The sequence below is a fragment of the Acinonyx jubatus genome, chromosome D3 (genome assembly GCF_027475565.1).
Source record: "Acinonyx jubatus isolate Ajub_Pintada_27869175 chromosome D3, VMU_Ajub_asm_v1.0, whole genome shotgun sequence".
Classification (NCBI taxonomy): Eukaryota; Metazoa; Chordata; class Mammalia; order Carnivora; family Felidae; genus Acinonyx; species Acinonyx jubatus.
In genome coordinates this window covers 75,262,557-75,288,862 of record NC_069392.1, presented here as the reverse complement: position 1 = coordinate 75,288,862, position 26,306 = coordinate 75,262,557, and the positions used below count along the sequence as shown (strand labels likewise).

The 26,306-nt window shown below is 47.3% G+C and overlaps 1 protein-coding gene across 14 annotated transcripts in view; it reads left to right on the top strand.

The window, feature by feature from the left end:
- Positions 1–26,306, top strand: part of ALPK2 (alpha kinase 2) — a 148,343-nt gene that overhangs the window by 80,669 nt on the left and 41,368 nt on the right. The window lies entirely within an intron of this gene.

Sequence of the window (26,306 nt, the reverse complement as noted above, 5' to 3'; positions counted from 1 at the left end):
CAATAATTTTTTTTGATTTTTTTTTTTTTTTTTTAGCATAGGAAAATAGATAATCTCAACCTCCTTGTAATGTAGTTTTCATACCTGGGATAGAGCAACCCGAAATTTAAATTCATCTGCATAATAAAATGCATTTATTCCCCCCCCCCCCCCCATAACAACTGTTAAAACAGACTCCAGAAAGCCAGCTCTCTGCGGATGACAGGAAGGCAGAAGTTTATAACTGCTCATCTCTTAGCACGTGGCAGTCAGGCCTCTCGTCAGCATGACTCCATGGCTGACCCAGCAAATAACACAAACATTTATTTTTTTGTTTTGTTTTTAACATTTGTTTATTCTTGGGAGACAGAGAGAGAGCACGAGCAGAGGAGGGACAGAGAGAGAGGGAGACACAGAATCCGACGCAGGCTCCAGGCTCTGAGCCATCAGTACAGAGCCCAACGCGGGGCTCCAACCCACGAACCAGGAGATCATGACCTGAGCCGAGGTCGGACGCTCAACCGACTGAGCCACCCAGGAGCCCTGAACATTTGTTTTGTTTTTCATCACAAAGTCCACTGTGCCATTTCTGCCAAATACCATCACTGCCGTGCACCTGCAGGTCAGCTAATGCCCGTACTCAGTCATTGTTAAATAATCAATGGAAAGTCATTACAGCCTTGTTGCTCACAGTGCAGCCCGCAGACCAGCTTGTCAAAGTGCAGAATCTCAGACCCTGCCCGGCCTTGCCAAATCAGGATCTGCATTTTAACCGGATTCCTGGGTGATTCCTATACACACAGAAGTTCCAGAAGCCCTGGTCTACAGAGAGGAGCTCTTTCTCAGAAAAAACCCAGGGTGCCTGGGTGGCTCAGCTGGTTAAGCGTCCAATTTTTGATTTCTGCTCAGGTCATGATCTCACGGTGCCTGAGTTCAAGCCCCACGTCAGAGCCTGCTTGGGATTCCCTCTTCTCTCCCTCTATGCCCCTCCCCTGCTCCTGCTCTCTATCTCAAAATAAATAAATAAACTTAAAGAAAAGACCCTCAAGCAGTGGTCTGGCTGACTGGCTACACATGACGTCACCTGGGACCTAAACATCCTGTTTCCTGAGTTCAGGTCTCAGAGATTTGGAGGTAATTTGGTCTAGGTGTGGCTTGGGCATTGGGGGTTTTAAAAGCTCCCAGGTGATTCTCTGTGCTGCCACATTTGAGAGTCTTGGCTGGGCTTTGGACCTTCCCTGCTATTTGCTCGAAGTACAGATGCCTAAGCCCGACTCCCAGAAGTCCTGAGCTCAGTGAGTCTAGGGTAGTAGGGCTCAGGCTTATAGACTTGGAGGCCTTAGTGGAAGGGTCCCCCGGGAGGTTCCAGGCTGAAGACCCACAGAGCAGAGCCACAGGGAGCTAAAGGTTGCACACCTCATGAAAGTGCTCTCTCAGGGATTTCTGGAGCCCTTTGCCCCTGACTTCCCCCAATCTTAGCTGAAGAACAAAGCACCAGGTTATTGAGTGCTGTGTCTCAAACAGGCCGTGGGTATTCTCCACACTCTCAGATGTCGCTGCTCTGGGTGCAATATATGTATTCCCGAAACCCCCCATATTCTGCAAAATCACACCCTTTAAATTGTCAGGGCTCCTGAGAAAAACAGCATTCCTCACAGGTCCCTTCATAAACAGGTCATTTTAAAGCCAGAACCAAAAGCAAAAAAAAAAAAAAAAAAAAAGGTGCTTTTTGAACCAGGAAGTTCACTTGGACTGTGCAGGGAGGCAGCTCAGGTTAGCCAATAGTTGCTATGGTACATATTAAAAATATACAAGATAACTGAGTGGAAATGCTGGCAGCCCTTTAGTTAGGCAAGTCAGAGGGTGCTGAGGCAGCAGGGACAGAATTGGGTCTCTGGCCAGCATGGCTGCTGTGGAGCTGGGCCTGGGGGTGAGGGAGGGGTGGGGAGCTAGGCCTGGGGGGGTGGGGGAGGAGTGGGGGAGCTGGGGCCTGGGGGGTGGGGGGAGCTGGGCCTGGGGGTGCACACTGCCCTCAGACACACAGGTCTAGAGTGCATGTCTCAGGAGAGAGGAACTACAAGGACACACGTCATTTTTTATTTTATGCAAAGAGGCCTTCAGAGAGTCTGCTGCCAATGCAAAAATTGAGCTGAAGGCCCTTCCCTTTCCTGCTCAAGATTCTATACTGCAGCTACTCAGGGCCCCCTGGCCTAGGAGAAAATCACATATGAATGCATCTGCATTATACTGACCTCATTCCCCTACTAACCCATCTCAGACAGATAACTCATTGTAGATCCTGTGCACAGGGAACCCCCCCCCCCCCCGCCAGGGGCTGAAGGCCTCCTTCTCAGGGGCTCAGAGCAGTGCAAAGGGAGGGCCTGGATTATTTGCACTGGAATCATTCGCTAAGGTGCATGTTTAAGAACACAGATCTCTAGGGGCACCTGGGGGGCTCAGTGGGTTAACCGCCCGACTCTTGGTTTCAGCTCAGGTCAGGATCTCAAGCCCCACATCTGGGCTGTTAGCGCAGAGCCTGCTTGGGATCCTCTCTCTTTCTCTCTCTACCCCTCCCCCCCGTCACGTTCTCTCTGTCTCTCTCAAAACGAATAAACATTAAAACAATTACAGATCTCTACATTTTACCCCCGGCTTGTTGAATCTGCCCTGTAACAAGAGTTCTGGGTGGCCCTCGTGGGCAGTAAAACTCCAACCACGGGCGTAATTAGACCAAGATCTAGCGTGAATACTACTGCTTGAGGTGTTCCCGTAAAGAATCACAGGATTTTGGAAGCAACAGGAAGCTTGGGGCTTGTCAAGTGTAACCCCTTGGCCCTGGGTGGGGGGGGAAACCTCGCGATTTGGATGTCTGCTTTCTAGCTGACTCGCTGTAAACAGCTTATGCTTCACCTGTCCGCCAGCTGAAATAAATACAGATCCTGATTTATTGTAACTAATCCAAAACAGGTGCGCCATCTGCAGCTGAGTTTTATTTTAAGGAGTAGTTCGGTGACAGGAATTTGGGCGGAAGCAGTGGAGGCCAGAGACAGGAGGGTCGCTTGGCTGCATGAGTGGGTTTGAGCCCTCCCACCGCCTTGGGTGGGAGCTGAGGGCCAGAGACATGCCTTATTGGTGATTTGGGGCTGTGACTGAAAACGAACTTGCTTCTCTGATGATGGGGCAGGAGAAACATTGGACTAACCATCGGTCTATCAATACAAATGACGAAGCTGCGGTTGTCAAAACTGGGTGGGAGCGGCCCCAAATAGATCAATAGATAAACCAAACTGAGTAGTGAGTGCAGAATCAGACCCAAGAATATATTGGAATTTGGCTTATGGTGGAAAGAACGTCTCAAGTTTTAGGAGAGAAACAAAATCTTCGATGCTGACACAGTTGGCCATTTATATGGAGAAAAAAAAAATAAGAGTAGTTCATTCCAGTGGGCCCCAAATGAACTCCAGATGGATCTCTCTATTAAATATATTAAGAAAAAAACCTAAACAATAAATTTCTAGAAAATATATTAGAAACCATTTTTAAGAACTTGAAAACCATAAGATCTTGGGATACAATAAGACAGGAAGGAAAGAAAGAAGGAAGGAAGGAAGAAAAGAAAGAAAGGGAGAGAGGGAGAGAAAGAAAGGGAGAGAGAGGGAGAAAAAATAAAGAGAAAGAAAGAAAGAAAACATTGATCATTTTGTTACATCAAGTTAATTTCCATATAACAACAAAAAAATTCCATAAACAAAATTGAAGGAAGTGACATATTGGAAGAAACATGTAGGACATATATAACAGACAGAGATTAGTTTCCAAAGTATATAAAAAATATATATAACTTATATATATATTTATTTTTGTAATATTTATATTTATTTATATTTATATTTAATATAATATATATTTTATAAGTATATAAAATATACTTATAAGTATATTAAGTATATAAAAATATATATATAACATATATATATGTGTGTGTGTATATATATATATATATATACACACACACACACACATATATGTTACGGTAAGAATAATATCCCTAAGAGTTGAATTTTAAAGAAAGACAAAAGTAAATGCATATGAATTTCATAGAAGAGGAAATAAAATGGTTAGTAAACATGTGAGACATTTAACCTCTTGCGTAATTAGGAAAATATCAATTTAAAAAGTATAATGTTTCTCACCCATCAGGCAAAACATTTAAAGGATGATAGATGATATCAAGGTGTTGAGATTATGGAGAAATGGGTATGTTGCCAGCAAGAGTGTAACTTGGTGTTGTCTTTTAAAATTAGGGCATTACCCACTAAGCGATAGTTCCGCGGCCCCAGAGAGACACGTACCATAACGTGCTGCAGAATTGTTTGTCTAAGGAAACATTTACGCAGAAATGGCTGAATAAAAGTGTGGCCTGTTCAAATGATGGGCATCTCTAAACATAAGGTAGAGTAAGGAAGGTGTATCACAGAATGATCCACATAAAATTATTTTTGCTAAGTGTAGAAGGATCCACGCCAAAATGACAACGGTGACCACTCCAGGAAGGGAAATGGGAAACTTGCATTCGGACGTGCGATTGGTAATGTTATAGTTTTTAAGGAAACTATATTCACTTGGTACTTGCATTATTGAAAACTAATATTTTGGGGGTGCCCCGGGTGGCTCAGTCGGTTAAGTGTCCGACTTTGGTTCAGGTCGTGATCTCACTGTTCATGGGTTCGAGCCCCCAGTTGGGCTCCATGCTGACAGCTCAGAGCCCGGAGCCTGCTTCGGATTCTGTGTCTCCCTCTCTCTCTCTGCCTCTCCCCTGCTTGTGCTCTGTCTCTCTATTCCTCAAAAATAAATAAAAGCATTGAAAAAAATTAAAAAAAAAAGAAAACTAATATTTTTTTAAAAGGAGAATAAACTGAAGTCAAGGAATCTGTCATTTTGGTCCTGGTTCTGTCATTAACCAGCTGTATGTCCCTGAGTCATTTCTCCTTCTCCCTGGGCCTCTTCCCGTAGTTTTTCCTTAGACTAAAGGGGTTGAACATGGGGATCTGTAAGTTTCCCAGGCACGAAAGTCCTGTGAATCCCTAATTCCACATCAGCTACCAAAATAAATATCAAATAGGGTAGACGAAAACGTGAATCTCAAGGTGAGGAACGGCTCTCTAAGCCTAAGGGGGAGAATTTATAAGTCTGATGATGGAAGAATCTTGCATATTAAAAACCCCACAAACAGAATTTAGAAACAAATGAAAACTTAGAAAAGTATGTACTGGTGAGGTATCGACAAAGAAGACAGAGTAAGAAAGGGTGAACAGCTTAATCCAAACAGGCAAGGAATTGAATGGTCAGTCCATAAAGAAAAATGTACAATTGCTTCATAAACTTATCAAATTACTTTCTCCCTCCTTTCACCCCTTCTTTCTTCCCCTCCTTCCTTTGTCAGTTTTGACAGACTGTTTTTGAAGTGATAATACCTTCAGCTGATAAGACTGTGAGGAAACAGACTTTCTCCTACACTGCTGGTGGTAGTGAAAATTGGTACCACCTTTCTGGATGGCAAATTGGCCGTATTTACTGATACCTTTATTTATTTATTTAAAAATTTTTTTTTAATGTTTTATTTTATTTTGGGGACAGAGAGAAGCAGAGCATGAGCGGGGGAGGGTCAGAGAGAGAGGGAGACACAGAATCCAAAGTAGGCTCCAGGCTCTGAGCTGTCAGCACAGAGCCCGACGTGGGGCTCGAACTCACAGACGGTGAGATCGTGACCTGAGCCGAAGTCGGAAGCTCAACCGACTGAGTCACCCAGGTGCCCCGAGAGAATCTTAAGCAGGCTCTACGCTCAGGATGGACCCTGCCTCAGGGTCCAATCCCATGACCTTGGAATCATAACCTGAGCCAAAATCAAGAGTCTGACACTTAACTGACTGAGCTACCCAGGCGCCCCACTAATGCCTTTAAAAGGCAAACTTTGGCCCAGTCATTAACCTAATCCAGTGATCAGAGCTGTAAACACAGCTAGCCGGACAGGTTCACTGCAGCATGAAACTGTGGCAACACTCTAGATATTTTAACAGTGGTGGGGGTGGGGGCAGGAGGCTGGTTAAATACTGCAGTACAAAATCCTTTGGAACACAACGCAGCCATTAAAAATCATACCTTGATAGGCACCTGGGTGGCTTAGTCGGTTAAGGGTCTGACTTAGGCTCAGGTCAAGATCTCCTGGTTCATGAGTTCCAGCCCCGCATCAGGCTCTGTGCTGACACCTCCGAGCTTGGAGACTGCCTCAGATTCTGTGTCTCCCTCTCTCCCTGCTCCTCCTCCACCTGTTCTCTGTCTCTCAAAAATAAATAAACATTAAAAAAAAATCATACTTCGAAAACATTTGATATGAGAAAATGCTCATAAACAAATGACAAAGCATTATACCCGTAGTCTCTTCCCTTGAAAAATTTGGCTTCATGAGAGAAAGATCCAGCTCTTCACCCGTGGTCCCATGGACCCTAAGTTAAACCCCTGGTTGATCTTTTGTTCGACACCTTTACGTCTCACTGCATTTCTAGCATAAACGAGCTCGTCTCAAAATCACTCATGCAGCTCTTACCTAAGGGAACTGACAAAAACTGGTGACTTTTAAGTGGAAATAGCCTCTGTTCTCTTCTTTTAGCTACTTTACAGTATCAGTAAGCTCTGTTCCATTTTTCTTGAAAAATAGTGTATATAATAATACTACAGCTTTTCTAAATCCCTTTAGAGACTGCCCCAAATCTAGCAGGAGAAACTTTCTCTTCGATCAGTGAACGTGGAAGCTAAAAGTTAGACGCTGAATAATGGTCCCATGAGCGTCCACGGGGCCTACACATGAGTTAATATCGTTAAAAATAGAACTGGGGCGCCTGGGTGGCTCAGTCGGTTGGGCCTCCGACTCTTGATTTTGGCTCAGGTCATGATCTCGCAGTTCGTGGGATTGAGCCCCGTGTTGGGCTCCAAGCTGACAGCGCTTGAGCCTGCTTGGGATTCTCTCTCTCTCTCTCTCTCTCTCTCTCTCTCTCTCAAAATAAATAAACAAACATTAACAAAAAATAGAACCAATAAATATGGGCAAAATCCCCTTTCTTACCATTTTCCTGGAATCATATATTGTGAGACTGTATTATGTGAGATGTCAGATTTCCCCAGAAGGAGAGCTGCTCTGTGATGGTAAGCAAGGGGTCATTACTGAACGTTGTGCCCCCTCTCCCACATCCAGTGTTAAAGCCCTAACCCCCAGAGTGTTGGTATTCAGAGGTGAGCCTTTAGGAGGTGATTAGGTTTGGACAAAATCATGAGGGTGGAGCCCCCATGATGGGATTAGTGTCCTCATCGGAAGAGGAAGAGAGACCACAGCTGGCTCTCTCTCCCTCCCCCTCCCCCTCACTGTGTGTGTCTCCTCCTCCCTCCCCGTCTCTCTCTTCCCCCCTGCTCCCTCCCTCCCTCTTTCGACCTCCCTCCCCCAGTTCTGTGTATGTGTGTATGTGTGTGTGTCTTTCTCCTTCTCTCTCCCTCTCTCTCTCTTCTCTCTCTCCCTCTGTGTCATGTAAAGACACAGCAAGAAGGCAGCCGTATGCAAGCCAGGAAAAGAGTCCTCACTTGGAACTGCATTGGTTCTCCAGAACCATGAGAAATACGTTTCTGTGGCTTAAGCTACCCAGTCCGTGGTATTTTGTGATAGCAGTCCCAACAGACAGAGACATAAGGTCGGCCTCAGAATTCAGAGCCCCAAGTGATCTGGGAGCCATTTGGTGGACTAATGCAGTAAATTACTAAAAAGCATCCCTTTGGGGTACCTGGGTGACTCAGTCCGTTGAGTGTCTGACTTCGGCTCGGTCATGATCTCATGGTTCGTGAGTTCAAGCCCCGCATCAGGCTACTGTCGGTGCACAGCCTGCTTCGGATCCTCTCTCCCCCTCTCTCCGCCCCTCCCCCGCTTGCGCCGTCTCAAAAATAAATAAGCGTTAAAAAAAAAAAAAAAGAAAAGCATCCGTATGGTCTACAATAGCTTCCATTTGTACCTAATTTAAACCAGAGCTCAGTCAATTCACTGGGAGGCTGTAAGTTCTTATAAAGGACGATTTTGCTATTTTGGTGTTCATTGCGTGACACTCAGGTGACACTTTAGGAAGGCGTGTTTTTCTGAAATGGAGTTTTCGTTTACCCAAGCGAAGCAATAAGCAAGGCTTTCCAGGAAGTTGTGTAAAGAGCCTGAGGACGAAACTTTGTGGAGGTGCTCTTTCTCACATCATCACCTCAAGTTCATCACCTGGTCCAAAGTTTGCACAGATTGTGCGGACGAACAAGTGTTGTCATCGGTAAAAATAACAACCATTCACAGGGTCCGCGTGGTCCAGGCACTATGTTAATGCCCTACATTGGGTATTAATCCATGGAATACAAATGTGAGCTGGCCCACAGAACTCAAAGAGGCTAATTAACATGCTCATGGTACATCTATTTTAAGTGACAAGGCTGGAATTCACGTTCCCTAAGGAAATCAGGTCAGCACAGAACAAGTCGAGGCTGATGATTCTGAGGGAGAGGAGCGTCAGAATCATCGGGGTTAAAGAACCCCATTGATTGACGCCAACATCCAGATGGTTTATGGAATTATCTGGTTGTCCCCGAGGCAGATGCAGATGATGCTCAGGCCCCAACCTTCCTCAGTCCCCTGGGCTTACCCGCAGCTGCAAGTGAAGACACTTTGCAGCACCCCACAGCTCCCCACCTCCTTTCTTCATGGCCTGGGAGGGGGTTTGGCCACACACGACAAGGTAGCTGGAGGTAGGAAAACCTCCTGTTCCCATAGGATGATTCTAAGGCATGTGCCACACCGTTCTGTAGAGGGGCTCCGTGTGTCCACAGCTGCAACATGTGTAGTCACGTGCTGGCTGTCCTCCCTTCCCGGACTCACACTCTTCCTGAGGTCACCTCCCTGATAAACTAACTGCCTCCACATTCTTGTCTCGTGGTCGGTTTTTCCAAGGGGACTCAAGTTAGGACATCTTCCTACCTAACGCCTCCAGTTAACGTAGAATCTTTCGCCCCTGGAACACAGGGGGAAGTCCTTTTAAGGGCCTGACCTTGACGGCATCTGGCTGATTCCTTAAGGCCCGGTGTTCAGATGTCACTCGTTTTGGAACACTTCCGGAATCCTCATGTCCCCGCCTCGCCATCCTGCCCCGATCCACTCCCTTCGATAAAGTACTACAGCTCTTCATGTCACGGACTTGCGAGCCTCTACTATCGATTACGCTGGATTAGAGGGACAGTCTACTGATTTGTTCGCTCCACTAGACATCGATTCCTTATGGGTCAGGGGCGAGCTTTGTTGAGCAGACACAGTACCCGAGAGTTGGAAATGCCCAATCACTGTTGAGTCGAACACCGGCTCAATGTGATCTGATGGGCCCACTTGCGAAAGGGGATTTCAACTCAGCGGGTGTGCCAAGAACTTCAGAAAATTTGTAAACCAAAGTAATAGGAAAAGATTCGAATTGTAATCATTCATTTCCAACACTACAACGGTACGAATATGGAAAAGTAGTGTTTTAGTTTAGTAGGGGTGCCATGACGAAAGACCATAGGCCGGCTGGCTTAAACAATGGAAATTCGTTTTCTCACAGTTCTCGAGGCGGAAGTCCAAAGCCAAAGGGTTAGTTGGTCAAGTAGGTTTCTTCTTAGGCCTCCCTCTATGGCTTGTGGATGGCCGCCTTCTCGCTGCACGTGTGTGGTGTCTATGCCCTATTCTCCCTTTCTTGTAGTGACACCAGTCATATTGGATTAGGGCCCACCCTAATGACCTCATTTTACTTTAATTACCTCTTTAAAGGCCCCATCTCCAAATATAGTGTCATTCTGAGGTGCAGGGTTTAGGGCTTCAACATAGGAATTGCGGGGCAGGGGGCACAGTTTAGCCCATAGCAAGTAGTCTATAAATCTCTCACACGCCATTCTGGGGCATGTGTCAATAAGAATTTTAATATCTGGAAAATCAGCATTTAACCATCTCAAAACTCAGACTGGGAGACTCCACGACTCTGGAAAAGCAAATATGCCCAATTTCTTCTTCTGGAACGAAGGTAGCTGAGTGCTGGCTGAGGGGCCACCCCAGCAGGTTGTCTAGGCCCTTTACGCTGTGGTGGGCAGGACAATGCCTGCAAAGATTGGGTCCCTGCCCTGGTCCCCAGAGCTGGTGAATATATTACCTTATGTAGTGAACGGGACTTTATAGATGTAAGGTAAGCATTTCGATGTGGGGAGATTACCCTAGATTATCTGGTCATCCAAATGTAATCACAAGGCCCTTCTAAGAGAGAAGGTGAGAAGAGGGTCAGAGTCTGAGAAAGATTTGAAGATCCCACGCTGCTGGCTTTGAATTTATTTGGAGGAAGAGGCCATGAGTTGTTGGAATGCAGCCAGCCTCCAGGAGCTGGAAAAGGCAAGGAGATTCTTTTCTGGAGCCTCTAGAAAGAATGCAGTTTTGCTGATACCTTGATTCCAGCCCAGTGAGATCCATGTTGGACTTTTTGACTTGCAGAACTGTAAGATAATAAATTTGTATTCTTTTTTTTTTTTTTTTAATGTTTGCTTATTTTTGAGCAGGGGTGGGGTGGGGGCGGGGCAGAGAAAGAGAGAGAGGGAGACACAGAATCCAAAGCAGGCTCCAGGCTCTGAGCTGTCCGCACAGAGCCCGATGCAGGGCTTGAACTCACAACCCATGAGATCATGACCTGCCCTGAAGTCAGACACAACCCGGGCACCCGTAACTTTGTGTTCTTTTCAATGAGTGAGTTTGTGGTAATTTGTTACAGCAGCCACAAGAAACTGCTAGAGCCAGAAAGGGCAATTTAAACACAAAGTACCTCAAAGCAAGTCCAGATATCCTTCTTCAGGTTTTTATTTCAGACATCAGAGAAGGAACGCATTCATGACACAGATTGTGCAAATCCCAATTGTTCTTGGCTTAAAAAATCTGATGTGGAAGAGGAAACAATAAAGAAACATGGCAACTTACCTGGAACGCGGCCAGCTTGATTTAAAGTAAGTACAACATGTTGGAACCCAGGAGGCCTCAGAGAGTAAGGGCAAGGCCATGGGCTCCATAGCCAGTCCAGGCAGTAATTCCTGGGCCCTTTCAGGACTCTGCCCAGAACATCTCCAGGTTTACAGGGTCCTCTGTCCCCCCTCTCTCTGTCCCTCCCCTGCTCATGCTCTCTCTCTCAGAAATGAATAAACATTTTAAAAAATTTAACCAAAATATTATTTCAATATATAATCCATATAAGGGACGTCTAGATGGCTCAGTTGGTTGAACACCCGACTCTTGATTTCAGCTTAAGTCATGATCCCAGGGTCGTGGGATCAAGCCCCGTTTCGGGCTCTCACTGAGTGTGGTGCCTGCTTAAAGATTCTCTCTCTCTTTCTCTCTCTCTCTCTTTCTCTCTCTTTCCCTCTGCCCCTGTCCCCTGCTTGCACTCTGTCTTTCTCTAAAAAAGAATCCATATAAAAATGAATGAGATATTTTATATTCTTTTTTCCACTATTTAAGTTTTCAAAATTTTACACTTATGTTGTATCTCAATTTGGATGCTAACTATTTACTGGAAATACTTAATCTGTGTGTAGATTTCATGAAATTCACAATTGAAAGAGTAGATTCATATCCTCAAATTGTTCCAAGCCTACTTACGATTTTTACTAACTGTATCACACACATCAGTTTTTTAATTTACATGTACATTAATTAAAATTAAATAAAATTTAAAGTTTAGTTCTTTAGTTGTGCTAGGAACATGTCAAATGTTCATTAGTCACAAATAGCTAAGGTCTTCTGGACTGGACATCTCGGCTCTAAGTTATTTCTATTATAATTGTGTGTGTGTGTGTGTGTGTGTGTATTTTTGTTGTTGTTTTTTTGAGCAGGGGAGGGACAGAGGGAGAAGGTAAAGAATCTTAAGCAGGCCTGACATCCAGCTTGATCTCACGACCCTGGGATTATGGCTTGAACCAAAATCAAGAGTTGGATGCTTAACCAACTGAGCCACCCAGTCACCCCTATAACTGTGATTTTTTTTTTTAAAGCATACTGCCCCAGGCCTCAACCTTGTTTTTTTCCTTCTTTCCTGATTCAATGATAAATCATAATTTTCTTTTTATTTTAAAAAATGGACTTTCCTAGAGTAGTTTTTAGCAAAATTGAGCAGGAGATAGAGTCCCTTATACCTCCTGCCCCCATACATGCACAGCCTCCCCTGCTATCATCCCCCAGCAGCGTGGGATTATATGTTATGGTGGATGAACCTCCATTGACACATCATTATCACCCAGAGTCCGTGGTTTACATTAGGGTTCACTCTTGGTGTAGTGCATTCTGTGGGTTTGGACAAATGTGGCGAGACATGCACCCACTATTACGGTATGTGGTTCTATTTTTTTTTAACTTTTAATGTTTATTTTTGAGAGAGAGAGAGAGAGAGAGAGAGAGAGAGCGCGAGAGCATGAGCAGGGGAGAGGTAGAGAGAGAGAGGGAGACACAGAATCCAAAGCAGGCTGAAGGCTCCGAGCTGTCAGCATAGAGCCCAATGAGGGGCTCAGACCCACCAACGGTGAGATCATGACCTGAGCCAAAGCCAGACACTCAACCAACTGAGCCACCCAGGTGCCCCTAGGTGGTTGTATTTTTAAAGGAAAGGGCTGCTTCCTGTGTCCCATATATTCCGAGCCATGGTCTATCCTTTTGGAACAAGTGGCAAACAGCAACACTTGTCACCCCACGAGCCCCTCCAGCCTCCCAGCCCTAACCCCACGTAGCCTTTACTTTTAATGCCAAGTTCTAAGGTAGCCCCCGACTGCCAGGGCCTTAGTGTCCCAGTTGGCAAGTGGCCAGCCCTGCTTGTTGGGCAGGCTCCACTGCGTCTCTTGTGTCACTTTGAAACTAACATGCCACCCCACCCCTGCGAGCCATCTATCAGGTTACTGTCAGGACAAAAGCGGACACATTCCAGTTGTCTTTGAGGTCACAGGTTACTGGGCCTGGGACATCAGATGTGGAGTAGGAAGCTGGGTAGGGCAGCGGGGACGACTGCTTCTCCCTTGAAAGTGGGTTTCCCTCGTAAGATGTCTACAGGCTTAACGTCTGAAGGTCCAGACTCAGCATCGGCATCTCCTCAGGGGCAGGGAGTGTCTGGCCCATTCCCTCGAGCTTCGTGGGCTCGTGTAGGGTAGTGCTTCTCACACTTGTTCGTGCGTGCAGATCACCGGCGAAGTTGTTGGAAACAGCTTCTGATTCCCCGCGTCTAGGGAGGGGCCTGGGATCCTGCATTGCCAGTAAGTTCCCAGGGGTTTCCAGTGACCACACTTCCTGGGCCACAGAGGCTTTCCCCGGAAGGTGTGTCCCACCCTGCCCGTCCGCCCTCGTCCAGCACATTCACCTGCTTGCCAGCTAATAATGGCTGATGTTACTGAGTATAAGTACGTGCCAGGCACTGTGCCGAGCCTTCAGTGGGTTAGCTTATTTAATTATCTCAACAACCCAACAAGATAAATCCTGTGTCTGTCGGGGCTCTGGGTCAGGAGGTGGTACAGCCTGGCTTTGAACAGAGTCTGCCCCGACACAGGGCCCTCAGCCCCAACCATGACATTACGTAGCTTCTTCCTTCCATTTTAGGTTTGAGTTCATGGGGTCAGTTTCAGACCAGTTCTCAGGGCAAGGGGGTCAGACGTCTTTCTCCAAATTGGGCCTTCAGCATCACTGAGGAGATGGTGAGGGTTCTTCAGGCTCCAGCCATATCCTTCCCAACCTCTGGGAATATACACAAGATTCTCTTTTCCTGCAACAATCCTCCTGAAACCGCAATCTGGGAATATCATTCCCTTGTTGAAAACAACACCTTCGCGGCCCCGGCCAAACCTCCTTGGTGGACGCTCATTCTAGAGGACTAAACCTGAACGCTTTGCATAACGTGAAGAAGTCTCCAGAACCAGGCTGTCGGCTCTTTCCACTGTCCCCCTTCACTCTGCCCTTACCCACATCCTGGTCATTCCGGACACCTGGGAACTTGCCTGCCCCAGTGCCTTTGTTCACGCTGTTTCCTTGGCCTTCTCTCCCGACAGAACATTCGCTGACCTCCTTGACCTTGTCTGCCTCCTTACGCAGACCGTAAATTCCGAGAAAGTCGTCAGCTGGTGATGTTCTTTCCCCGGCAGCTACGACAAGTCGCGGCTCAGAGAGAGCTTTCAATAAGTGTTTGTTGCGTAAAGGAATGGAAGAATTAATACCTGTAAATGCAGAGGCAGCCAATAAATGGATTCTGGATCTTTCCCTGATGTGCTTGTCTCTCCTCTCCTCTCCCCGAAAGGAGAAGCAATTTCGTTTTAAAACGTTTAAAAACGTTTTATTCCCATCCCTCTGCGAGCATTCACCTTATAGCACAGCTGTTTGTTTGCTCAGCTGGGCTGTGACTCCGTGAGCCACGTGGAGACAGACTCTGGGTCTGATTCATCTGTGAATGCCCAGAACAAACACAGTGCCTGTCAACAGTATTTGTTCAACTGAATTACCATCTCATTAAAGGAGGCGAGACAAACACGAAAGATCACATTCCCCCACCCCCTCCAATTTGCTGCCTCCACCGCATTTGCAGAGCCGAGGAGGGGGTGGGGGCGGGTGGGAGGTAAAATTGCAAATTCTGTAAGTTCCCCTTTTCTGCTGATGCTTGAAAAATTATCTTTCTGAGTCAGCACAGGTATTTTGATGCTGCCTTGAGATTTCAGGCATTTTTTTTTTTTTTTAAACTGATGGTTGAAAAACAAGTACATCACATTTATCATCAGACTGATGGTGCTGGATGGGAAAATGACCATGGCGAGAACTGTTTGCTCCTTCTTCTTTTACATTTCTAGCTCAGGGGCTAATTCTGACAACAAACATAAGGAACTCCCCAGTCACTGCCTCTCCAGCAGCAGATGGGAGAACGTCCGGACTGGTCACTCTAAGGCCATTCTGAAGTGGCTGGCACTGATCGTGGGGTCCGGAAGCTGGGCAGTGACGCGGGATAGACTCTCGGTTGTACTGAATTCCACCCTCCTGACAGACTGCTTACCGCAGAAACAAGCAGAAACTCCAGAAGAGGGCCAGCCTCCCTCTAATTATCCTGCTGCTGGAACATCATTCCAAACCTTCCTAGTCTCAACTCCACACTCGCCCCAGTCAAGGGACAAAGCTTCACCACTGAGCAAACAGGAGACCGTGGGCAGGGAAGGCCAACAGGCCAGGCCAGTAACGGAACAGGATGCCATGGTGTGTCAAAAATTGTCCCCCCAAATTTATGTCCACCTGGAACCTCAGAACGTGACCTTATTTGAAACTAGGGGTTTTGTAGATATAATTAGTTAAGATGAGGTCAAAAGATAGGAAGGATTCTTCCCTAGAGCCATGCCCCCCGGGACATCTTGATTTCAGGCTTCTGGCCTCCAGATCTGAGAGAATAATGCGTGTCTTTCTAAGCCACCCGGTTGGTGATCCTTTGTTTCCGTAACTCCGGGAAGCTCATAACAGTCACCAATGGTGTGGACAGGGATTTGCCAGAAAAAAAATTGTTTTTGGTTGTTTTTCCAGTTCTGCCTCCAGGACCTACCTCCAGAGTAGCTCAGGAAATTTAGAATTGCCTCGAGGGTGAGGTGAAGATTGTGAGGTCCTAAGGGTTGTGCTGAGGAACACAAACAGAAGAAAGATGTGTCTGTTGTTATTTTTTGTCTGTTCTTATTTTTGTTTTGCAGGACCATAATGTTTAGTCTGCCTTTGTTGAGAGAGGAGTTTTCTAAATTCCTTCCTTCTTAATAGATGAGGGAGCCTTATCTCTGCACAGTCAATCAGTGTGAGCCTGTGAGGGTTCAGACTAGGGTACACAGCCCTCGAACGCTCCCTCGGAGATGCTGTGATAAAAAGTCAGGGCCCGGAGGGGCACGTCCACCCAGACTCCACGTGTCCTGGCATCAGGATGGTCGTCGCACAAGCTGAGGAAAACCGTGACAGCCGATCTTCCCCTGCTTCCATTTTGGGACGGGGGGAATAGCCCACCACCCATCTACCAATGTGGGCAACTCAGACGCCAGCTGCCAAAGGGGCTGGGTCACAACCAGGCAGAACCGAGGGCCTGAGCTTTCCCTAAGGGAACGTTCGAGTTATCAGATCCGAGGCAGGCCTCGTCAGAGACAAAACCTGCTCTCCACTCGGCCCTCCAAACCCCTCCATGTGAGTGAGAGCTCAAGAGGAAGACAAGATCAGCGCCAGAGGAAAAACTGCAGAGCTTGCATTTACTCATGCATATGGGAAGTAATATACATGAATTTTCAAACCGCCATCCATGCAAATATCAGCTCAGCCTGTTTTCTGCTTTTCCAGCTCGAATCACTGCATTGAATCCCAGACATGGCCTTTCTTCCTTGGATCTCACAGCATGTCCCTAACAACTTGAGCTTCCCAGAGACTTCTTTCTGATGCATTCTTTTTCCTCCCATCTACAAGGGGAGAGTTGATCTTGATGGCTCCATGAATTTCTGGTCCAATCACCATATTCATCGTTGCTCTCCAGCCTGCCTTTGATTCCCTTTGTCTTTACAGTGCGGGTGCTTTAACCTTAACCCTTCAGCTGCACATCATAACTTGACAACTCTGTGCCCACGGTTACACAGACATTGCCACCTTCGGTGCCTGGCGCTCATGGGTGAAAGTATGCTGATGTCTTCTGGATAGTCTGCATCTGGAACTGAAGAAAGAAAGAAAGAAAGAAAGAAAGAAAGAAAGAAAGAAAGAAAGAAAGAAAGAAAGAAAGGAGGGAGGGAGGAAGGGAGGGAGGGAGGGAGGGAGGAAGGAAGGAAGGAAGGAAGGAAGGAAAGAAAAAAAAGGAAGGAAGGAAGGAAGGAAGGAAAGAAAAAAGAAGGAAGGAAGGAAGGAAGGAAGGAAGGAAGGAAGGAAGACCAGATGGCTTCAGTTTTGATCCAGAGAAGGCCAAGGCCAACCAAGCAGCAAATTATTAGAGATGAAGACTTCTATTTTAGCAGAAAATACATATGAACCAAGGCACAGGACCCTTGGCCCACTTTTCAGGTAGTGGATCAACATCTCAACAGAGAATAAGAAGAGAACCATACTCCGAAGACGCAAAACCTTCCTGCCTGTGTTGGCAAAAAAACAAAAAACAAAAAACAAAAAAAAAAAACCAAAAAACCAGACAAACAAAAAACAACACTGGACCAAGAACAGATTGGATGGATTTCATTCATTTGACCTATTTTTTTTTTTTCAGCATTCCTTTCTGGAGTTTCCATCTGATTGATTGATTGATTTTTGAGAGAGAAAGGCATGTGCACGCACGGGGGAGGGGCAGAGAGAGAGGGAGAGAGAGAATCCCAAGCAGGCTCCACACTGCCAGCACAGAGTCTGACCTGAGGCTCGATCTCACGAACCGTGAGATCATGGCCCAAGCCAAAATCAAGAGTTGGACACTCGACTGACTGAGCCTCCCAGCCGGCCCTCATGTGACCTATTTTTTGAGCACCTGCTGTGTGCCCTACTCCAAGTCGAATAAGATTACCTAGGAAGCTTTGTTTCTCCTGTGAACAAAGCTGTGTCTGAATTTAATCAGGTAGCTGTATTGCCTGCTGGTTATCTGTACCCTTCTAGAACTGAACTCTCTGGAGGGACATTTTCTGCTTAACCAGATAGCCCAACCTGGACATAGAGCTATCCTGCTACTTACTAGGAAAGACATACGGCAGAGAAGGGCCTCTTAGAGCCCCGAGTTTGCATTTTCTACTCATTTTGGTGATGACCATCCTGCACAAGTGACCTGCCTCTATTTATGTTTATATTCAGATTTTCCAAGTGCCAGGTGCCGTCACTGCTGTGCACGGTGAAGCCATGCTGAACAGGCAGAGTAGTAGCGTTGTAACCATGACAAGTATTTCCTGTTTCTGAAGTTTACAAGAACTGGCTTTGTACCGTGTATTATTGTCGGTAGAGTACAGTAACTGCAACTACGTTGGTTTTGGTTTTGCTCACAAATTCTAGAAACTGTAAAGAGAGAGATTGATTTGAAAATGCTCTTCTAGAACCTGACTAAGGCTTAATTCCCCCCCCCCCCCGCCAGCTGTTAGCCATCTGAAATCTACATAGAAGTTTCAGTCTGTGGGAAGTAAACAACCCCTCTAAACTCACCCCTAGCTCACCACCTACAGCAGGAATTCAGTCCATGGCCCATGGGCCCTGACGAGGAGATCATCGGTGGGCTCGAGGCGGCCTGGAAACCTCTGAAATTGCAGGCAAAATTGTGTAGGCAAAACAAGACCTGGGGGGAAGAAGCCATGACTTTTCTCAACCCCAAAAAGGATGAGCAGATCTGGGGGCGGACAGCTCCTGGCCTTCTGCTCTGTGGCTGTGAAGATTTTCATCGCCTTGGACTAGATCTGTGAGCCTCCAGAACTCTGCAGATGGCCTTCAGGGCCCCTGTGCTGGCTCAGCACAGCCTACCAGGAAGACGGGGCACTGGCTGCACTGAGGAGGGAGGGGAAGCTAGGAAGGACAAGAATCAGGACATGGGGCCCTGCAGTGACCAGCACAGGCTCCTCCCTGGCCCTCTCTGGGGTCCCCACTGGTACCTTCTGGATCCGGTACCATAGGCTGTGCCTCCTTCTCTAACACCTGTCACAGTTCACAGAGAGGATTAGATCGGGAAGCCTTTTGAGCCCAAGGGAAATCCGGTTCCAAGGGGAAGGTGAGGTTTAAGCCCCATTTCAATGTTTGTCCTGTTTATATGGCAGCAGGGTGATAGGCCGTCAGGGCCAACCAAGGCCGTCAGGACCAAGAGATACTCTCCAGCCTCTCACTTTACTCTGGAAGGAACAGCCTCGGAAAGACCCGGTGACTTCTCCAAAGCCGCTTGCCATGGCTCAGCGGATCCAGGACCGCAGCTGGGTTTCCTGAGGCCCACTCCTCAGTCCATGCCGTTCCACTTTCCATTAACCTCCTCATCCAGCGCCAGTGTCTTCAAGACAGGAAACAACAGAGAGACTCTTCAGAAAATGGAATTCGAGACAGATCACTGGCCTTCCCAACTCTGCTTTCCTTAGGTCTGCAGATCACACGGCAAACTTCCAGACACACACAGGGAAGGATGAAGGCTGCTTTTCTGACTCATGGCACTTGGCAGTTGAATACTATATACAGGTCTTGTCGTGTGTTGGGAGAGCTGGTAGATTTCCCCTTAACCTTACACAACCCAGAGTCCCCAAGGCGTACGTTTCTATGGCATTCTACAAACATTGACTATATTAGCATATGTACAGCACTTAAGAACGGGATCTGCCCCGTGTTAAGGGCTCCGCAGGGCTTAGTGATTGGTCATAGTGGTAGCACCTGCCTCACATCACCTGAGCGGCACAATAAACAGGGGGAGCTCCTGGCTCCCACGCTAATGGTCTTCCGCTCCCGCCATATTTCCAGGCAAAGGTTCCACTGAATGTACAGAGCCCCTGAGCCGTAGGAAAGGATGTTTGTCTCGGGAACCCAGCCAATAAGCCAATCTCCCAATGAGAGATCAAACTGACATTTTACATACCCTAGCACTCTTCCAAGAAATCAGGACAGGATTGCAAGGCCAGCGGCCTGGAGATTTCTGGTCTCCTAGGAGGCAATGGAATGAAGAAAAGTTGGTCAAATGACTTCAGCATCAGGTGTCGGAGTGAGGTTTTTAGATGAGTGGCCTGCACTTTATTGTGTGTTCTTTTGACATTCAAAGCCTTTAAGTGATGCTCCTTTCTGGGCAACCTGGCAACTCCTAAAAATAGATCAAGTTCCTGAAATATTCTCATTTGCCTGGAAGCTTTCTCTGGCTGGGGACCGGGCTATTTCAGTTTTGCCGCCCCAGGCGGTATGGATTTGCTCTATCGAATGACGAATGACTGAGTGGCGCTGTGCCTGTAGTGAGGGCTCAGCAGATATTTGGGAAAGGTGAGCCGTGGGCGAGGCCATGGCAGCCCAGGATGGTTAGGAGTGGGGAAGGTCCCACTTAAAGGTTCCTGGAACCACAGGGGGAAATTGATGATGTGTAGACAGCCACTGAAGAACATGGTGCTATTTATATCTAGTCCAGATAAGGAAGAAAGCACATCCAGAAGACATGTAGAAAGAAACAGGAGCTCGAGAAAGAAAATTATCCCATGAGAGCACACATCCGCCTATGACAGTGTTCCCAGGTGAAGCAAGGAACTAAGTGGCTTGACCCTCCTGTCCCCAGGTGGTTGTATTTGGCCTTTAGAACCTTGGCCTCTCCTTGGATGACTGTCTTCTCACGTTTCCCCATTCTCCCTCCCTCCCTCAACTTCAAGTTCACCTTGCCTCAGGCCTTTTTGGTCCCTTGGCATTTAGACCAGCCCCTTGAGTCCCCTTTCCAGGAGCCACACCCCTTGCCCTTTGTGACATTATCCGTTAAGCTAATCTCTACCCAGAGTCACCAGAGCCACCCGATGCCTCCAGAAGGTCTCCAGGGCGAACCCCACATGCCTTTTCCTTTATCCCCCAGCAATATCTTTTCCTCTCCTATCCATTAGGAATGCTGTTAGCTGCAGTTAACAGGACACTTGGCTATTCCAGCCTCGGACATAAGGATCTGTGCTGTGCACTTCATCGGAAGTCAGGGTAGAAGTTCTCAGTGTGGCTGCAATGACTCAATGCAATGACCTGCCAGCTCCCAGGTCTTCTCTCTCATTCTGCCCCACCAGCTGCAGTGTGGTTGGGGGTCATTTTTGCGATGGTTGCCTCTTGACTGGAAGGTGGTGATACCTCAGTACCAGGCATCACTCTTCACCACAGAAAGAAGGATGGTGGTAGGCAAGGCACCTGCCATATTGGTACCTTCTATAAGGAAAGCAACGCCTCCTGAGGAGTCCCTTAGCAGAATTCCCCTCGTGTCTTATGGGCAAGAACCGACCCCTTGGCCCCATCTAGCCACGCATCCAGCTATGGGAGAGTATGTGGTTTCCCAGCTTTTTTGGTTGGAGGTAGCAAGGGCGAAGGGGGTCGGGGATGCTGTTGAGTTAGTTAACCACAGCGCCTACCACGTCTGCCAGGCTCTGCTCAGTGGAGAAGATTCCTGAGGCTGCAGGAACACGTCCAGGAAGTATCTAAGAGTTGATAACGTGTAACGAAGAGTGCAACGTCTGGTCTGCGTGCTGTAGGGATTGCAGTCGGGGGGGGGGGGGGGGGTGTAGAGGTGGTGACCTCCCTTCCTCTCCTAGAGCAGCAGTGATAGCTAAATCCCATCCATTTGGCCCTTCGCTCAACTTGTCAAGAATGGTTATTTATCCTTTCCATGTACCTCTTGTCTCTTCAGCTGGATTAGAAGCTATCTGAGAAGAGGGATCTTGTCTCATACCACCTTCTATTGTTAGCAACTCCAATTCGTGTCGTGTGCTTTGTTGGCATTTGGGACACTCTCATTAACAAAGAGGAATATACCTCTGCACAGCCCGGAGTGGCTGCAAAGACAACACACCCTGCTGGGGGCTCCATGACAGACGTGCTTAGGAGGCCAAAGTTTTGAAAAGGTCAACGAATGAAACAATGTGTTTGTGGAGTCCGAGGAGGCCCCGTTGACAGAGAGGGGGTTGGAAAATGCTGTGCAAGCAGAGGCTAGGTTTTCAGGCTTAACGCCGCTTTCAAAAACAGCTTTGGCGGTGTTACTAAATTCGGCTGGCAACATCCTCTCCTTGTATTCATTCATATGTTTATTGGCTCAGCAAAATTCACGGAGCCCCTAGTATGGGCCAGGGTTCTGGAAATTCAGAAATGAATTAACAGAGCCCGTGCCCGTAGAGCTTGTGAGGAAGCCGGCAAACAAACAGGTGATCACGTTGCATGAAATCAGGACCGTTGCAGTCTTCGTACCCAAAGTGTCACAGGAGCCCAGAAGTTCCAGCTTTAAAATGAAGGGGACTTCCCAGCCTCTGGGTGCCGTTTGCCTTAAGGTCTCTTGTTGGAAAACTTGAGTTGGAATGCCAGCCAGACTTGGCTCTAAGTCCTGCTTCTGCCATCGACTGTGGGACCTTGGAGGGATTTCTAACCCCTGAAACATCAAGACCTCACGTATCAGCTCTCAGTTTACTGCCTCTCCGCTCCTAAGGAAGCTTTCCGTGTGTGCTTCTGAGAGCACAATTAACCATTTCTCTGTTCAAGTAAGGCCAGCGTGAAGCTTTCTCAGCAGAGGGCGCTGGAAGGACACGGCGGGAGGAGGGTGACATTTTCAGGGTGTGTGTGTGTGTGTGTGTGTGTGTGTGTGCGTTCACCCCATACAGTCGGCCTCAGCCACGAGGCTCAGAACAGAGCCCACCTGCAAACCTGTAGCCTTGGCCTAGTGATGACCTTCCTGCAGCCCTCTCGACCCAGAAACCAGAGCTCTGCATGGCCCCCCTCTCCGAAGGCCTCCTGTCTGTACCAACCCAAGCCCCTTGTGTGGCCTCCACAAGCCGCCTGGGGCCCCACATACACAGAGCTGTCGTTCCCTGTCCCTACCCCCGCCGCATGTAGCCCACCCACTCTGAAGGCCCCAGGCTCTGCCCCTGCCGGTGTCTAGACTCCCGCCTCACCGAGGGCTGACTGCCTCTTTCCCCGCTGGTGTCCGGAAGGTTAGGCTATTGCTATCCCAGCGATTCCAGACCTGGTTAACCCAGCGAACCTCTCTGTTACGGGCACCCTGTTTACACCTTCTCCAGCTAGGTTTGAGCCCTGGCAAGCCGTCCTTCCTTGGTAACCTCCCTCACCTTAGAGGACGGAGGGGTCTCCCTGTATCTTACGGTTTTTCTTCTGTGCAATTAACAAATTGTTTGCGTTCAACTCCCCTTAACCTGTTGCGTGGTTGCCGCCTCTTGATGGGACCCAGGCCATTTATCTCATCAGTGAGAAAGAGACGATAGCGTCAGGATCTCAGATTTACTGCACCAATCAGATGAGAAAGCCTACACAAAGCCCAGAGCACATCTCTCTGCTAATCAGTGTTGCTGAATTTTCTTTGTCCTAGCCACTACTTTCTACCCACGGGGAGCCAGGGAAGCCAATGTCAAGGGGTGCGGTTAGCCTCGGAGGAGGAGACAGAGGGTCAGAGAGGCCAAAAGAGGTTACTTGGGATCATGGGTCCAATACTGTATGAAGCTGAACTCAGGTGGCCAGGCCTAGGAGTCCACACTTCACCCGCCACACTGGGTTTCCTCCGAGGGCCCCAAACCCTCCCTTCCTTTTCACTACAAAAAGGACAGTTTTCTGACCTGACAGGACCTCCTGAGTCTCAGCACTGACTCCATAATGAGAATAGCTGAGCAGCAGGAGAATCATTTGCTAGAGTTCTTTCATAATGACTTAATGAAGAGATCTCCTCCTAAAAGAAAGATCTGACTCATTTGAAAGCTGTGAGTCTGTGGTTTCCCTCTCTCTGAGTCAGCCTCTGAATGACACCCAAGGAGCCTGCCCTTGGAACCCAGTCTGTCAGCCTTGACAAGTATCTACTGGGCTGTTACAGGCTCCACTTGGAGAAAAATCCCATGGTTCCCAATCAAATTTACGGAGTTTCACATCAGCAGCCCACCATTGGTATGGTTTGTTGCTTGAACATAATTTCCCAAAGGCCGGCAGTCTTTGTCATGTTCACTGCTGCTTTCCCAGTGCTTAGAATAGACCTTGGGGTGTAGTATATGCTCAGTAAACGTTTGCCAAGTGAATGGATTTACACGGTTAAGGATTCATCACATATACATGTGTGGGGCTTCGCTAGGCTATTTTAAATAAAGTGGGATTTTATTTTATTTTATTTTTTGTTTAGTTTTTTTTTTTTTAAGTTTATTTATCTTAAGAGAGCGAGAGAGAGCAGGGGAGGGGCAGAGAGAGGGAGCGACAGAATCCCAAGCGGGCCCTGTGTTGCCAGCAAGGAGACTGACACGGGGCTCGAACTCATGAATCACGAGACCATGACCTGAGTGGAGATCGAGAGTCGGACGCTTAACCGATTGAGCCACCCAGGTGCCCTGGGATTTTATTTTAAAAGCAAGAAAGGAGAGGAGTGAGTACACCTTAACAGGAACATGACTGCTTTGGAAATCAAGGCATGATACCGTGGCTCTGCTGATATATCCCAGTGACCAAACTCACCCTGATCAAGACTTCCTCATCCTGTGACTCACCCTTTCCAGAGGCCAGTGTCTGCTGGGCATCAGCCTGGAACTCTGTTGTTTGGTAGGAAGTGATAATGGGTGGGGAGCATCCCAGCAAGTAACAGAGTGGCTTTTTAACTGGAGCCCTTTGGGAAGAATTGTCCAGTGCCTGGCAGAGAATTCTACACCAGGCGGCTGCTCCATAAATGTCTGTTGGCACTGATGATGCTGTAGTGACGACAAGATCTTAAAATAAAGGACTGACATAGGTAGTAGAAATTCAGGCCAAGGAAGAAGGCTCGAGAGAGGGTCACCGTGTTTTTAAGTGGACAGTCTTCCCTCATTCCTCAAATCATGACCAGGGAGTTATCCACATTTTCTACGTTTGATATTTCAGTATATTTGTACCACAGCTCACTATGAAAAAAAAAAAAAAAAACGGAACCAAAAAAGGAAATGAAAAGAACATTCTCTATATGTGCTATAGAGGTGAAACCATATACATGTTCAACTTCTTGGCACTAAAAAAAAAAGAAAAAAAACCCACAACCTTGCTTATTTCCCAGAAGTTATCTTGTTTTCCTTTTCCATTTTAATGTGATGGGGGATATAGAAAGAGACTAAATACATTTTCCTTTTTGGAAACACCAGGATGTGAACTAGTAGATCCCCTGCTTATGACTCAGTCTTGTCTTGTCTTTTCTTTCTTTCTTTTCCTTTCCTTTCCTTTCCTTTTCTTTCTTTCCTTTCTTTTCTTTTTCTTTTCTTTTCTTTTCTCTTTTCTTTTCTTTTCTTTTCTTTTCTCTCTTTTCTTTTTTCTTCTCTTTTCTCCTCTCCTCTCCTCTCCCCTCCCCTCCCCTCCCCTCTCCTCTTTTATTTTCTTTTTTAAATAGAAAGTCAGGAGCAGCCGAAAGCCCAAAGCCCTTCAGATTTAGAGGCTTAGTAGCTGACGTCAGGTTGAGCTGTCTGAACTGGGGCACGGTTCTTTCATTTACTCATTCTTTCAACAAGTGCTTATGGTGCACCTGCTGGGTGCTAATTGTTGTAATAGGCCTTGAATACAACATAGGATGGGAGCTCTTTCCAGATGGGCATATTGCCTGAGTTGTATCCACATCACCTGGGATACTCCCTACTACATTGGAGGCATTCCATAAATACTTGCTGGATAGATGAATGGTCCCGGCCCTCATGGAGTTTATAGCACAGGAAATTATACTACATTTCTTCTTGTTCCTTTAGCACTTGTGTGCCAATAAGATCAGAATTAAATGAACGTCAGACTAGCTTTAAGGAGAGTGAGAGGTGGCTCCCTGGTGGCAGCAGGCAGCCTTGGAGGGAGGTGTGGTCATGCCCTTGTCCTGTTTCCCACTGGCAGTAAGTGAAGGGATTGACCGGGGGACAGTAAGGCCAAGATTCTCCCGTGTGGTTTATGGGAAGGAGCCTCAGGACGCAGAACCACACTGTGCACAGGAACATTCCAGGTCTACTTTGTCACACGCTGGGAGACGCTGTCTGTTGCCCTCTATAAGCCCAGTTATCAGTTTCTGCACACTTGAATGAGGCTGCTGCAAAGCGGGACTCCTGAGGGGTTGGCAGGAAGATGGAGATTCTTCCTGAAATTGAGCAGAAATTCCCTTTGTGTTTGCTGGACCTAATTTTGATATGTATTGAAATAATGGATGAGCTAATAGTTTTAAGAGACAAGAAATTAGTCCAAGATCTTGTTGCTTCCTTAAACAATAGCCAATGTCACAGAACAGTCAGGGTCTACTCCTCACAATGTGAGATTCCTTCCTTCTTTGATTCCTTCCTTCCTCCCTGCCTCCCTTCCCTTTTTCTCTCTCTCTCTTCTCCCCACCCTAAGCAGTCCTGAATTTTTTACATCTCCTGGACATGGTTTACCTGCCACGGGGCATCTGTTTTAATATGAACGAGGTGGGACACCTGGGTGGCTTAGGGGGTTAAATGTCCGACCCTTGATTTCTGCTCAGGTTATGATCTCATGGTTTGTGAGTTTGAGCCCTGCGTCCGGCTCCGCACTAACAGCGTGGAGCCTGCTTGGGATTCTCCCTCTCCCTCTCTCTCTGCCCCTC